General features: G+C 43.2%; 1 protein-coding gene across 7 annotated transcripts in view; it reads left to right on the forward strand.

Annotated features, from left to right (window-relative positions):
* The window catches only part of FGD3 (FYVE, RhoGEF and PH domain containing 3), a 108,820-nt gene that overhangs the window by 23,519 nt on the left and 72,332 nt on the right, over nucleotides 1–12,969 (forward strand). Inside the window, exon 1 of one of the 7 annotated variants that reach the window (XM_027664968.1) lies at nucleotides 4,928–5,105. The exons of 4 other annotated variants lie outside the window; for them this stretch is intronic. The gene's annotated coding sequence lies outside the window, so the exon portion shown is untranslated. Of the gene's footprint in view, nucleotides 1–4,927; nucleotides 5,106–5,700; nucleotides 5,719–12,969 lie in introns of those variants that run through there. 2 more of the 7 variants (XM_027664970.1, XM_027664972.1) reach the window with 2 other exon arrangements.

Genomic DNA, 12,969 nt, shown 5'->3' on the forward strand with positions numbered 1-12,969 from the left:
AAGGATGCAACCAGCTCACTAACTGGTGCTGGAGGGGGGTTAGCCCTGTCCCAGGAGCTGGGAAGGACTGGACAGGAGTCCCTGCTACAGTTCTGTTCCCGCTGTGAAACCTTGGCAACACTTTCCTCCCCCCCCTTCTTTCATTTTCAAGCATACTTTGTTTGAACTGTGAACAAAGCCTGTTTTTAGTAAGTATTTGTACAGTGCCTATCTCTCTGAGCCCTGCTTTCCTTTGGGATCGTTGGGTGCTTTTGTAGGAATAATAAAATTAAAACTGGACACCACTCCAACAAGCTGCTATCAAAGTGCTCTCACCAAGAGCAGGCGCTGCTGTTCCACATCCCAGAGCTTCCAAAAAACATGTGAGATCCACAGAAATGTAGGTGGCCAGTTAGCTGCATCATATGTGTACAGATATCCAGCTAATAGCAGAGATTCCTTTTCCTCACTGATGATTTCAGAACGTTCCAGAGCTGAGGACAATGTGCTGCCCCTGTGCACTGTCTGCTGTGGCAGCAGTGACAGGAGTTTTGGGAAGAAAACTTCACTGATATGTTATTTGTGAGTACATTTTTATTCCTACTGCTCTGAAAGAGATGATGCATAAAATTAACCCTGAACAATTACTATAACAGCAGCAAAGTGCCTCTTTGTAAGTTTGAAGTTATTAAAGGGAGTGATTGTCAAGGTGTACATATACATATATATGTATAATGTATGGATCCATGTATATATGTATTAAAAATTAAGGATTATATATAAAAATTCAAAAAGAATTGGCCTGGCTCATGCTCTTGCTAAAGCTGTGCTGTGTTATGCACCATTCAAAGCACACAACTGTGGTTCCCCTCACACAAAGGCTATCTTTGTTTTTTGGGTGAAGTCATAGTCTATTTTAAAACTCTGTGTTTTAATAATGAAGTTCCCTGGAAACCAGAGGAAATGAGACCATGAGGTTTTGTCCTGATAAAAACCAAACTGGAAATTGCAAAGTCAACTGTGAATAAATGTGCACGTCATAGTTTATGGTTTCAGCTTTCCAGTTTTATTCCTCTTTTCTAGATGTTTCAGAAGAAATTACGAAGCTCCCCTCGGTGACCTCACAGAAATACGTTCTGCTTGCTTTCAGAGCATTTTCTGACAGTGGAGATAAAATGAGAGTGGGGAAAAAGGCACTTCACACCTTTCATATTTGTTTCTGATAGATGTCATTGAATTGAAGTTCCCGAGCTCCTCGTGCTCCCCTCTGTTCCTCACTGCATGCCAGCTCTGCTCTGGATTTTCTCCTGATGTGGTTCCAGAGTGCTCTGGGGACACTCAGCCTGAGGCTGAAAGCCTCTCACAAGTGTTTGTGCTTAAAGGATGGTCAGCACTGCCTGTCTGTTGTTGGTGATGGTAATAGTAATAATAACCTATTATTAGTACAGTAAAATTTATATACTTACTGGAAATGTGGTATGAAATATCTGGATCAAAGATCTCTAAAGACCCATTCATCTGGTTTTATTGAGGAATATTTTATTTTGTTTTAGTAGAAAAACTACCCAGCTAAACTAGATGAAGTTATTTGGGTGTTTAATCTTCTTCTGACACCAGTGATTTAAACCTCTCTTTTTTTACTGCAGGATCTTAAGGGGGAGATTATCAAATAAGTTGCAGAAATTTGTATGACCAGGGCAAATTTTTCTGTTTAGTGTGTTTAAGCTTAAAAAAGCAAAGATGCTGAGCTCTGAAAGGAATGTATTTTGGCAGCAGAGGTGACTGACAGCAAAGTTATTTCCATTTTCTCAACAGTTACTTGGTTCTCATAAGTTTCTCTTGCAACTGAACAGTGATAAAACCCCCTTTGCTGGTTTAATGCCACCAAGGAAACACTATGTGTTTTAAAGGTGCAATGCCTCTGTAGTGATTAGAGATGCAGGAGGAAACAACAATTGATAAATACTTTTTTAACTGCCATTCTAAAGCAGCAGTAGGGTAGCACCTTTAAGCCTTGTCAGTGTATATGAGGAATTTTCCTGCTGCTACAGGAGAAGGAAATGCTGGACATTGGCAGATATGGGGCTTAAAATGTTGAAAACTTAAGGAGAATTGTGAAAAGTCATCTTTAAAAAACCACTCTTGGTTTCCTTTTCAGGTGGCTTGGATTTAGGTTGAAATATGTGGAAAACCCGTGTGGCTCACAAAAGCACCCTGAGTTTTCTGTCTGCCCACACAGCCAGCTCTGCACGAGAGAAAATGGTAAAAATACATATTGCAAACCACAGAGTGTCCCCAGATGTACCAGGTTCCTCTATAAGTCTCCATTTCCAAAGGCTAGTGTACCATTTCACCTTTAGTGGTGTTATTTGGGGACCAGATAACATGGTGTGCTTGTGCAGTTTTCACACAGATTAGCAGTTGTAGGGTTTTTTTTTTGGTTGGTTATTTAAAGTTATTACACAATTCAAAAAGCAAGGCTCTTTTGCTTGTGCCTTTATGGCTTGAGTGATTTATTGCATCTTCTGAGGGTTTGGTTGTGGTTTTATTTTTTTTTTATTTTTGGTGCATGCAGCTACTGATAGTATGAAGGTACAGCAGTGCAAGTGTCTGCATCAGATATCAGTGTTGCAGGTGGGCAAGCTGACTTCTTTCCTTTGTTTCACTGGCAGCTTAATGTAGTTGTCACAGCATTAAAGGGTAAACAAATAACAGGTTCCCTGTTTTCTGGGTACATGATTTGAAGTGTTAGTTTATCCTTAACAATGGCCTCTTTTTTTTTTTTTTTTTAAATTATCTCTCTGTTCTTCCAATGAGAGGTTATCAGTCATCGAAAAGATACCAGCAAGCACGGGATTAACTCTTCATTTCTTTGCATGTGCACAATTTTGATAAAAAGCTTCAAGAAGATTACAGGAGGATCACACAGTAAGAAATAGCTAGTCACTTGCCAGTTTGTTCCGTTTATTATTTTGCAATGAAAGACTAAAGTCTGTTTTTCCCCCTCAGCTCTGCACATGTGATACCTTGCCTTGTTACTAGGAGACGAGGTATGATGTGTATCGTGTATATTCCTCTCCTGGAGGAGTTTTAGCCACGTAATCACAGGAATGTTGGCTGGTCAGTCTATTGCTATTTAGCTTTTAGAAAGTCTAAAATCAGTGATGCTTTTTTGTTTGTCCAGGGAGGCTTTGAAGAAATCTCCTGGCTGCCCTTCCCAGCCATGCGTGTTTATGTGTGATTTTTGCATACGTATAAAAAAAAAAGGATTTTTTGATTTTTGATAATCAGTATATGTTCTCCCTGAAATTTCTTGGCCTTCTGCTCTGCCTCAGTGTTTACCTTTGTCTCTCCCTGGCAGCTGCCTTTTCAAGAAAAGAATAATCCATCTGAGCTGCTCCCATGTGAGTTCTCCTGGTCTTGTTGAGCTTCCTTGCTAGTCGATGGTGTGGCTTTTAATCTGGTTTCCTGAGGAAGTGGGGTTTATGCATTGTGCTCTGTCCCTCCTCGCTCCTCAGGGTCATTTCAGAGCAGGTTGAGAAAAGGGATAAAGAGCTCCAGAATAATTTTCTTTTCTTCTTTTTCCTTCCTGTTTTCCCAAAAAAGCATCAGGATGGCAGCTGCCAGCTGGACAGTGGACACTGCACTGGTCAGTGCTTGCTGCTGCTGGGAGAGGGGCACAGTGGAAAGCTGGCATGGTGTGAGGGGATATGGCCAGAAACATGTAAGACCAGGTCAGGTGAGCCCTGCAGAGCTGCTCCGTGGCTTTTGGCTGCAGCAGGATTGAGCTGCTCTGGTTTCTGGCTGTTGGGATTTTTAAGCCCTTTCAGCCCTTCCCCAGTGCTTGTTTGTAGCAGTTGCTGCTTTGTGGTGCTTTGCTGTCTTTGCATTGGAAGATTTAATTCTGCTCTTCCTTGAGTTTGTGTAGGAATTGAGGTTTTGCTGTGAGTGAAACTTTCTGTGGGTGGTTATAAAGATGTGATGGTGAGGGCACCTGGAGGAGCCTGGGAAAGCAAGGAGAATCCCTCTGTGTGATCTGGGTTCCTTGTGATCAGCAAAACCAATTTTTACTGTGGTATCATAAGATCAGACTTGTGTTTTATTTGTATTAGAGTTTTTGATTTGTGGGCTAGTAAAGAAATGTTGAAATTGTATTTGGCTGGGGAGGAAAACAGGTAGAAGTGTATGGGCTGGGCTGTTTGCTTTCTGCTTTGCAGGGAGATGGACCTTCCCTCTGGGGTTTTTCCACTCATGGACCAGGAGTGTGTTTTCCATATGTGTAACTGTAATATTACTTCATCTTCCTGCTGTGAGATGATGATGTAAAAAACGTGTTTTCATAATTTTGTCAGCTCAGATTAGAGCAGAAGTTGCTGCAGTGAGAGAGAAGTCAGGAGGGGACCTGGTTTAGGATATTTCTCCCACCAGTTCTCCCCTGGCCCCACATGGGTAGGAGATATCAGCCACTTCTGTCGGGGCACTGGGATTGGTTTAACAACAGGCTGATCCTCCTTATGAAGCCTTCCTGAAACTAGTCAGCCTTGCAACAGGTTCCACTTTGTCAACCAAGTTTTAATTGCAACTGAGCAGTAATTCCCATCTGTGCAAATTCCAGTATGTAAATAAAGTTTCTTCAGCTCCTCTTTGGGGGGCTCTTACACCGTGATTATTTCAACCAGCGTCCCCCCAACATCTTGGGGGAAGTTTCACGCCTTTCAACTCAGTGAAATTTGGTGAAAATGAAAGTAACTGCGGGTGAAATTAGAGTAGTAATAGTAAAGCACATTTTCTTCTCCTGGAGCAGAGTCCCACGCAGCCTGGCTTTAGAGAATCTCCACCGAGTAGCAGCAGTTGCCATCAGAGAAGCCCCCTCCCCTTCCCACATTTATTTCCATGGTAACCCGGGAAAGGCATTCTGCAGCCTCAAAACTACTTTTGCTCTTTCATCATGCAAGCTGGCATTGTCAAGGGCTGAGTGTATTCCTACGGCTTTGAATGAATATGAAAAAAAAAAGGGGGGGGAGGCCGAAAAGCCTGAATTTCGCTGGGCACTTTTGATTTGGGAGGCCCCTGCAGCGGGACAGAACGGGCAATCTTCAAGTGACCTGGTGTCCGTCCGTGGCTTAGTAAGGACCGAACACGAAGCCTCGCTCGGTGGATTGCTGCCGGGGGAGGTTGGGGGTGATGGGGATGCCGTGTCTGGGAGGAGGGCGGGGGGCAGATGGCGGGGCTGGCGAGGCGCCGGTCGGCGTGGATGCTGTGCTCGCTGTGCATGCTGTGGATGCTGTGCATGCTGTGGATGCTGTGCATGCTGTGCTCGCTGTGCTCTGCTCCAGTGCCGCTCGCTCACGGAGCCCTTCATGCTTTTTTCAGGTATCCTTCAGAAAATGGTGTCTTATTGCACAACTGTGCTGTGTGTGCATCAGCCTTTCCCTGCTGTGCGAGCGGGGGATGTTTGCTGGTGGTGGGCAGTGCTTGCTCGGTGCGAGCGATGTAGTGGTAGCAGAGCGTTTGCTGCGTTTCCATGCCAGCTCCATAATGAGCTGGATTGATTTTATGCTTTTTAAAACCCGTATTTATGCGGCATTTGCGTGTAGATGTTGAGAGGATTTTATTCTGTTTGAGCTGGCTGAGGTCGTCTGCTCTCTGTGATAAGCATGTGGAACTGGTAGTACTTGGTAAAAGGAAACCAATTGCTTGCAAACAGTGTCTGCAAATGGGAAGGAATGAAATGATGTTGTAAGTAATTATTTTTAAATATTCTGAAGCTGGTCCAAGCGTGGTCAGAAGCATTTCAAATAGCATCCTCGTCTTGTATGATAAATGGATTGGACAGATTAATAATTTGAATTTTCTGCCGATGCCTGTTTCCATGTTGTCCGAGTACCTGATTTGCAGTGCAGGGAAGGTATTGATTAAAATATATCGGGGGTGCTGCCTGATCAAAGGATTAGGTTGCCGTTTGAGTGGCGTGGGACAAGCTGGCAGGATTTTTTTTCCTTCTTTGCATTATTTGGTTGGGGAGGGGTGAAAATGTAGCTTTTTTCTCAATGTATCTGAAGTACATAATGACTGGGGAGTCACCATGACAACGTGGGGACCTGGATCAGGCTTTCCCTCCATGCCTTTTCTGTTTTGTTGGTTTTAAAATATTTGTTATTTAGGCATTCTCTGAGGTAGGTTTGAGGGAGTATCTTACAGCTCCTGTTGCTGTGGGACTTTTAATGATACCCAGCTCTTAAAGGAGATGATGTTTGCAGGATTTTCTCTGATTCAGCCCAGTCCAAAGTATATAATTTGCTGTACAATTAAGGTGGGATCTAAGAAAGGACATAAGCACCTCCAGAATGAGTTAAGGGTCTACCTTTCCCACAGTTTGCATTGCAAATCTGAGAACTTCTGCTGAGCTCTTCCATGGTCTTGGGGCTTCCTGTGTTCTTCTGGTGTTCCCATGTGGGACAGGGAGCCTGGAGACTTCTGGAAGGTAATGTTTTGGGGTGATCCAGCTCAGGAATCTTGTAGATGACTATTTAATTTGGAGAGTAGACATCTTACCTGGAGATCTCTCCCCTAGTGCTGTCTTCTCCTCCTCTTGGCAGGGTTTCTGGGGTTGGAGAGCCGGTGCTTGTTTTATACTTGTAACAGCAGCTCGTGTAATCGATAGTGAATTTAGTGGAATTACAAGTAGTAGGAGATGTTCTGTGGAGGTGACATTTCAGTGTCAGCAGAGGAGGGTAATTATATACTTCTACATTATCATCATACTTCTTGATGGGGAAAAAACCTCCACTGTAATTTGGGTCAATGGAAGTAAAAATCATAGCAGTTGTCACTTGTGCCTATGTAAACTTGGAAGGAAAGTATGGTTTCTGTGACATTTTCTGAGAACATATGGATTACTTGCCCTTATGGCAGAGCTGTGAGATGTTTCAGTATTGAGGCCATTGAAAAGTAAGTCCACTGTGACAGTGACTTTGTCTTATTGTGCTGTATCCTGACGTGAGAACATGAAGAACCACGTTTTCTTCTTCACACCTGTTAACCTAATGTTTTGTTTGCTGCTACATGAATAATATGATGACTTCTTTTAATTTGGAAAAATGTTGAGTTCTGTCTAATGCTGGGGCTAAATTTTCAAGTCATGTTTAACAGGAATTATCTGCAGCTGGGTAGGATTGTCTCCTTAGAAGAACCTCATGCCTATGTGACATGGCCTATTTCCCCTTTTCCTCAGTGTTACCTGATGTTATCATTTCAGATATAGCAAACATGCAGAAAATCCAGACCTTTGGAAATTCAGCTGGTATCTTGAGAAAAGATTTCATTTGAGCCAGAAGCTCAAACAATGAGATAAATCTATGATGAGAAGAACAAGGTTAGGTTATACAGATTTTTGTGTTTACATACTTTGCTTTCAAGATTGTTACAGTTAGGAAACATAATGCTAGAGGCAAAAACTTGGAAGTCGTGAATTTAGGAGCAGTTAAAAACCAAAATAAACCTAAATTCACCCTTCCCCTCCCCCCCAGAAAAGCCCAATGACAAACAACAAAACAAACCCCCTCTTATTCCCAAGGTGGGAGTCGAGCTTGGTGCTGTAAGGAAATCCAAAGCTCTAATGTATGAAAATCCAATGGGGATAGGGCAGATTGACACTGGTGATGCCATTACAGCATTCTTGGTACTCAAGGGTCCTGGTGGTGGAAATGAGGCTTTTTACTCCCCCCACTCTCAGCAGCAGTGCTCCGAGAGCTCAGTGACAGTCACCTGAAATCAAGGCATTTGTATTTTGTTTTTTCCTATTGCCAGTTTCTAGGTGGGGAAAGGAAAGAAAAGAACGTGTGTTTCACTCCTAGAAAACAGGATTAAATTAATTTGTGGTATTTTATTAGGAACAGCCTGGTTTTGCCATGTGTCAGAGACTGGCACCAGCTCGCAGTGTAACCCTGCTTCTTGACCCTTCCCAGTAGGTGGGGAGTGTTGTTGTACAGGCTGCCATGAAGGACTGCACCCAAGACTAAAAAACTCTTTCCAACTTACAGGGTCCCACTCATCACCCCTTCAAAAAAGTGAAGACTCCATCATACTGGATAAACTCACAATTCAATGTTAAAATTGAATTCTGTTTTTATAGAGCTGTTGTTCTTTGCCTCACTCCCCCTCAAAAGAAGTTTCTGCCTTTGCAAGTTCCAACAGGAAACCAAAACTGAACCTTTTCACTTAAGCCTGGGATCAGTTGAAGTTTAATTTCCCCTATAAATGCAGATGTGGCAGTAAAAAACCCTTGCCACAAAAATGGTAGAGGTCTGGAAAAAACAGTTCAGTGAAAAAAGCTCAAGGTCTTGACCCCTTTGGTTATCAAAGACAAGCTGGTTTAACTTGGGTTGTATTTAGTGAATGAGTGGCAAGAATGGCACAGTTTCAGAAGGTGGGAAGATCAGACTAGTTATTTTCCCTGTCATGTTGACTTTGCTGTTAAGAGGAACAAACAGTTTTTGAATATTTCTCTCAATACTGCTGATTCCCAGTGACAGTATTTTGGTGCAGAACAAGAGGGTTTGATATTTTTTTCCATGCCATGAGGCAATAATAATGGAGACACAGTGTTTCTGCTTGCTGGCCACTTGAGCTGCAGTAAACCATGTCATTCCCAGAGTTTTGCAGAGCACAGGACCTGGTGCCACCCACTCCAGGAGGTGTCTCCGAGCCCAGTTCCACATTCTGCTTCCCGTGGTCTCGCTGGCTCCCACCCCAAGTGCAACTTTCACACCCTGTGCGTGGGATCAGCTGAATCGACTTGGAGTTGGGTCAATTTATTGACCTGACAAAAACCTTCTAACTAAGAACAATTTAGTTTGTGTGATTGAGGGAGCGGGACAGGACTCTTTCAGTGGCAGAATGTTAAGTGGGATATAAAACAGCACCATTAGTCCCACCACCTGTATCTTGCAGCTGTGCTGAACTCCGTCCTTTGGCACAGGATTTACCACTTCTTTCTGCTCTAGAGTGTTTAGTCTGGTTTGTTAAAATCTCCTTTTTTGGAAATACTCCTGTGAGAATCAGAATGAGTGGCAATAGGTACAACACAGAGAAGACTGATGGAGCTCCCGTGCTGGTCCTGCCAGGTGTTGAGTTTCCCTTCCAAAGGAGCTGCCCAGTGCTCTTGTGTTCCCTCTGAGCAGCCTGGATGGAGGAATATGAAGGGCTTCTGGACTGGGCCCTTAAAGAGTTAAATGCACAGAAGTACTAATCAGTGAATATTTAGGTCATGGAGGACTGAGACAGGAGAAAGATGGAACATTATACTGACAGCCAGGGGGTTTATGTTGGTAATGAACTGGAGAATATCTTCCATCTAGTAGTAACACCAGCTTTTGACTTTGTAATGGTACTTTTTGTTGTGTTTGTGTTCTTAGTTGCACTGCTGTTGCTTTGCAAGAGGTGAGGTGTGCAATGAGTCTCCAGATGGGCTTTCTAGAACCATTACTCGTGTCCTTCATCATGTCCTGCAGCACTAGGTGGAGGTGACTTCCTTATAATAGCAGATATTTGAAGAGTAAATGTGGGTAATTTGTTGCCTTTTCTGAGGCAATGCTTACAAAATTCAGTGTCTTACTTTCTGCAGAGCTCTGACCCATAAACCACTTCTCAGCCGTGTGGGTAGTCCCAGTTTGAAAACTGTGGGTCATTGTTTATGTGGTAGCATAATATGTGTTGCACTGTGAGCAGTGCCCCTGAAATCCATGGGATTACTCGTGCTTCTGGCCATGTCCACACTCAGGCTTGAAAAACTTTAATTTACCACCCTGAGTAAGGTCTGCAAGAACCAGGTCTGGCCTGTTGTGTCCCAGAAGCTTGGTCTGACTGTGCTTGGCTGCAGCTGTACGAGGTTGAAACAGTTCTTGTCAGGGAGACTTTCCTTCAAGCAGAGCCAGGGTAATTTGCCTGGAAAAGAAGAAGATTAGCACAGGATTTTAAAGCGTGTTGTGAGAAGGGCTGAGTGTCAGTGGTTTGGAGAAGAATCCACTGAGCAGAGCTTACTGAAAATGCTACATCAGTGGGACTTCTTTTGTTTTATGCTTAGTGTCTGTATTTATATGGGAAAAGGAGGATGGGAGTGAGTAAGGGACACTGAAACAGTGCTGTAGCAAAAATGGGACTGTATATCCAAAGGGCAAATATTTAGGTTTGGAAATAGGTTTATTTCATGTTTTTGGTCGTGGTGTTAGAATTTGTAACTTGTCATTCAGTGAAAATAACTATCAGTAATACACTTTTCTTTCCCCCTTCTCACTGGACTTGGCATTTCTGCTTGGTTTCTTGTCTGCCTCAGTAGAGAATTATCTGTATTTTGGAACAAATTGAGTCTTTTTCTTGGTAGTGTTGAGAATTGCACAAACTATGCTATTACCATCAATGTTCAGAGGAAATGAAGAGCAACTTTAGTATAGGTGTAAATGCTGAGTAGCTCCCACACCCCCTGAACTGATGATTAGAAAGGGAACTTAAAATGTCAAGGAAATACAGGCAATTCCATTAATTCGCATTAATATGCTAATATTGCCATTAATATGGTAGTTTCTTCTGGTTTCTTATACTCCCAGGGAAGCGGAATTACATACTTTTTTAAACTTCAAGGTAAAACCAGATAACATACCCTTTTCTGTGTGCAACAGGAACTTGCATGTCTTCCTACTTTCAGAATATTTTTTTTGCATGAGTTTTAGCATGGGTCGATCAAGGAAGAGGAATTGCTGGTTAGACTAAGTGGTGGAATCTTTGCACTTGAGAGAGACAAATTGTTCTCAGAATTCAAATGCGGCTGTAGGCTCTTGAAGCAAAGAGCTTTGAGAGAACCTTGAGGAGAGCTTTGAATCTGTAACCTTGATTTGAAAGGTTGTTCTGTCTCTTCCATGAAAATAAGTAATTTCTACTGTATGGATTTTCTTAGCAGCAGTCTCTTGTGCCTGTTCTGAGCAGGGTATTCTGATATTCTGAGGCAGTGTTTCATTAACTTTTTTCTGTTATTCTTTTAAAAAAAAAGGAGAAATAGAATCTGACAATCTGGAGCCCTGAAATATTCAGTTGACAGCTAAATTAGCTAATGCATCCTACTTGGGGAAAGAAAAAAAAGGACCTGAGGGTGTTGGTTGATGAGAAGTTTGACATGAGCCAGCCATGGGCACTGACAGCCCAGAACCCCCCTGTCCTGGGCTGCATCCCCACAGCATGGGAGCAGGTGAGGAGGGGAGATTCTACCCCTCTGCCCTGCTCAGGTGAGACCCCAGCTTAGTGAGACTTCCCTGTGTCCAGCTCTGGGATTTCCAACAGCACAAGGACGTGGAGCTGCTGGAGCGAGTCCAGAGGATGCCATGGAGATGGGCCAAGGGCTGGAGCCCCTCTGCTCTGGAGCCAGGCTGGGAGAGCTGGGGGGGTTCACCTGGAGAAGGGAAGGCTGCAGGGAGACCTGAGAGCCCCTTCCAATGCCTAAAGAGGCTCCAGGAGAGCTGGAAAGGGACTTGGGACAAGGGAAGAGAGAAGACTATTTCAAAGTAGGGAAAATCCTGGGGTTTTTTTTCCTCCTTCCTTATGTACTTGGAAACTCTCTCAAATAGTATGTGAATCTGTTTATTAAATTAATGTGAAATGGGTTTTATTTTTAAGCCACTTAATTAAATCTAGGGGGACATTCAAGTCTTTCAGACTGTGTGTCTGCTGCCACTTTGAAATGTGCCCAGGGAGAAGGTCTGAACGCTGCAGGGTCAGGCAGCAGTGGGGTCTGCTGGGTGGGGTGGGGCAGATGAGTGGTGGGGGAAAAGGTGTCTTTACCTTAAAGAAAAAGAGGTAGTGAAAAAGTTGGTAAAGTTCATTACCAACTTTAAGAAGATGAAGCTGTGCATATTGGGAACTTCCTCCAGACACATTTTCTGCTTCAAACAGTGGTGTCCAGTATTGGCTTACCTTTGACTCAGATACTAAATGGAGCAACCAGAGGAAAAAGGAAGGTGGGAGAAGGTGTCAAAGGGATCCTTACCGTGACAGGGGCTTGGAACTAGATGATTTTTAAGGTCCCTTCCAACCCAAACCACTCTGTGATGATTCTGTGATACATCACATTGTGTCTGTGGTGTTGCTCGTGGTTTTAAGAAATTCTTCAGAATAGCTGATTGAGAGCCTGCATTTAAAATGGGTAGGGTTTCCATCCTTATGTAATTTGTGTGGTGTTTATGGGTCAAAAATCACAGTTCAGTGGAAAAAAAGATGGCTATATTGTGCCAATTAGGAGTTGTCCTGCTGAAACACATGCCAGCTGCCCTCCTGGATTTTGTGCTCATAAGGTGTGTTTGGAGGTCATCTCAGGAAAGCAAAGAAAAGGAAAGTGAGGACCAAGAACACAAGTTTAAGATATCACCAACTTAACCAACATATTTTCAGCAGTAAGGGAGGCAGAAAGAAGACATTGCATCTACTGGTAGGTGAATAATTCCTCTGATGGGTATGGACAGGTCCCTTGCTACATGTGAAGTAGTTCCCTATAACACTGAAAATCATGATTAGGGGGGGAAATGGAAGCATACCGAACATGTGAAGTGCAGCAGGTGTGACCATCAATCCTCTTTAATGTAGAGGAAGTTTGCCTTCAACAAAAAGGAGTATCTTTAACAGGACCTGCAGTAGTTGAAGTGTTTTTCCACCAGCAGGGCTAGCAAGAAGTTACTACAGGATAGTGGCTGCAAAGGGCATGATTGAGTTAGCCCAAAAAAGGTTTGTGCTGCCAGATCCACCCGAGTTTATGGATTAAAATTTTGATGAGGGAAGTCAAAACATACGAAGAACTCCAATATATTGTTTGCGGAGGTGAGGTAACGATACCTTTGCCATAAGTTTCCTTGTAATAATGCTTTTCTTACGTGACAGGATGGCAGTGCAAGGTGTGCTTGGTGAGCAGATCTCTTCTCCCTCAACAATTCCTGGATCTCTTTGTTGTGT

Source organism: Corapipo altera, unplaced genomic scaffold (genome assembly GCF_003945725.1).
Source record: "Corapipo altera isolate COAL_440 unplaced genomic scaffold, ASM394572v1 124, whole genome shotgun sequence".
NCBI classification, from domain to species: Eukaryota; Metazoa; Chordata; class Aves; order Passeriformes; family Pipridae; genus Corapipo; species Corapipo altera.